The sequence below is a fragment of the Rattus norvegicus genome, chromosome 5 (genome assembly GCF_021556685.1).
Source record: "Rattus norvegicus strain SHRSP/BbbUtx chromosome 5, alternate assembly SHRSP_T2T, whole genome shotgun sequence".
Taxonomy (NCBI): Eukaryota; Metazoa; Chordata; class Mammalia; order Rodentia; family Muridae; genus Rattus; species Rattus norvegicus.
In genome coordinates this window covers 92777257-92780113 of record NC_141538.1, presented here as the reverse complement: position 1 = coordinate 92780113, position 2857 = coordinate 92777257, and the positions used below count along the sequence as shown (strand labels likewise).

At 35.9% G+C, this 2857-nt stretch overlaps 1 pseudogene; it reads left to right on the top strand.

Annotated features, from left to right (window-relative positions):
• Positions 1–928: 928 nt before the first annotated feature.
• Rpl34-ps8 (ribosomal protein L34, pseudogene 8) lies at positions 929–2088 on the top strand (annotated as a pseudogene).
• The last annotated feature ends 769 nt before the right edge of the window (positions 2089–2857 follow it).

The following is a 2857-nucleotide window of genomic DNA, read 5'->3' as shown; positions in this document are numbered from 1 at the left end:
TCCTTCTTGTTTATTTTCTTCCCTTCTGTATGGGTTAGTTTTGTGTCAATTTAACACAAGATAAAGTCATCAAAGAGGAAAGAGACTCAGTTAAAGAAATGCTTCCATGAGATCCAGATGTAAGGCATTATCTCAATTAGTGATCAGTGGAGAATGCTCCAGGTGGTACTGTCCATGGGTTGGTTCTTGTGGATTCTAACAGAAAATTGGCTGAGCAACCCAAGGGAAGAAAGAAAGCCTATGAGCAACGTCACTCCTTTGGCTCTTTATCAGCTCTTGCTTCCAGGACACTCCCCTGTTTCAGTTCCTGTCCTGATTTCCTTTGGTGATAAACAGCAATATGAAAGTACAAGTTGAATAAATCCTTTCCTCTTCAACTTGCTTTTTGGTCATGGTATTGGATTCCAGCAATAGAAACCTTAAGACAGCTTTCTCTTCTCCAGCCATCTATTTTTAGTATCTCCTTCATTTAATCCACTAAGAAATATCTTATTGACATAACTGCATTAATGATATGATGCTTATTATTATTTAGTATGGAATGAATTCTATTTTTGACACTTCTGAAACCATCATTCCCCTTTTCTGTTAATTTCCCATGTTGTTTTCCATGGCACCAGGTGGCTCTACCTATTGTCATTCAGAGTGTTGGTTACATCCCTGAGATGGTGAATTCCAGCATCTTGTTATTTGAATAAAAGAGGCTGAGTGAATGTTAGATGGAAATTGGATCATTTTCTCCCTTTGCCAGTTTGCTATCATTCAACAAAATGTTTTCATTTTAATAATAGCAATGGTGCATAAGCTATGATAATCACAAAGAAAACCTGAAGGATAAATGGAGAATCCATAAGACTGTTTCAGTGTAAGACAACATACTTAGAATCCCTGGAAGAATCCACTAATGCTAATGCCTTAGTAGTCGAAGATGGCAACTGAAGAAATGAAAGTCTACTGTGGCCTCTTGATACACAGTGAGGAAATATTCAAAAATCACTTTTGTAGTTCCTGACACATTACCTGCACTAGCAAAGGATACATTTTCAGACAAAATATTATAAATTCTTCTATTTTAAACACTAATAGCATAACTCCAGCATGAGCATAGCCTGGAATATCTATGAGTTCTTTCCTACTTCATAGGAGCATCAACCATATACTAGCCCCAGTGTTCTGCAAACTCTCCTAGACTTGTATTGAGGAAAGAACTTTTCAAATATCATTGTCCATTGACTCAGTCTGTGCTTTGAGACTGCCCTGGCTTAGACTTGAACAAATTCTCTGTAACTAAAAATCACCTTAAACATTTACTCGGTTCACTATAATATCCATGTATTTTCAAATCTGCTTATGGAATTACTGTTTAGGTGGCTGTCTTAGTTAGGGTTACTTCTGTTGTGATAAAACACCATGACAAAAGGAACTTGGGGAGGAAAAGTTTATTTGACCCATATTTTCATATCACTGTTTATCATCAAAGTAATTTAAGGCAGGAACTCAAATAGGGCAGGAACCTGGAGGTAGGACCTCATGTAAAACCTATGGAGGAATGCTGCATACTGGCTTTCTTTTCAGCCCAGCTTGTTTTCTTGTATATCTCAGCTCAATGGTATGACCACCTACAAAATGCTGTACCCTCCCACTTCTATATCCATATTTAAGAAAATTTTTTTTATTTAAGAAAGGTATTTAAAAAAATAGCCCTTCCAGGGATGGTGCTTACAGACACTCAGGATCATCCAGTGATTGGCATACCATTGTAGGTTTTCCTACAATACAGTGTTTAATAAAACTAGGCTGTCTCTAACCCCTAGCAACAGAATTGTTTACCTTTACACCGAGAAGGTTGGGAAAGCACCTAAATCCTCATGTAGCATATGCCCAGGCAGACTGCGAGGAGTTTGTGCTGTGACACCCAAAGTCCTTATGAGATTGTCTAAGACAAAGAAGCAGGTCAGCAGGGCCTATTGTGGCTCCAGGTGTGCCAAGTGTGTCCGTGACAGGATCAAGCGGGCTTTCCTCATTGATGAGTAGAAAATCGTAGTGAAAGTGTTGAAGGCACAAGCACAGAGTCAGAAAGCAAAATGAATATGCAACTTTTTTAAGTAATAAAAATGAAGACTTGGTCAAAAAAAAAGAAAGAAAGAAAAATATATTGTACTGTAGCATCTACAGGCTTGGCTCTCCCCTGATATTACGGAGGTATTTTCTCACCTCTTTATTTTAGATAACTATAACAAGTAAAGTTGACATTAAAGTAGCCAGCAAAGTTGTTATCCCTTAAAAGGATTATAGAACCAAAGAATCTAAATGGTTGCTAGAAAATTATTAATTCTTAACATTTAATAACCAATTTTTCCTAATATATTGGAAAAGTCCTACTATGCTTGCCCTAATATGAATGTTAACTACATTCTTTCAAAATGTTGTTGTGTTTGAAGATAGAATCTTTAAAAGATATTCTGGTTACTCTTATCCCTTTTAGGCAAACCCTTATTTAAACTTATTGGTGACTCTTTAAGAAGAGAGACAACATGGATATAGAAGAACAGAGTAAATTCCACCTGAGGATAAAAAGACATTGATCTACAGTTAAGGGTGGTTTCAGAGGGAACCAAATCTGTCCTTTCTAAATTTTTATATCAGGAGCCATGTAAGAACTGTAAGGACATAATTTTTGCTGTGCTTGGAGGATTCAAAAATTAATATTCTACCTAGCAACCAAAGTCTAACTGAAATTAACTTGGTTAAAAATTAAAAATCTAAACTGTTCTTATAGAAATGCTTTCTATATCTGCAAAATGTTTGAAACAATTTTTCTAATTAACTGTCTATTAATAAAAATAAATAAATTATT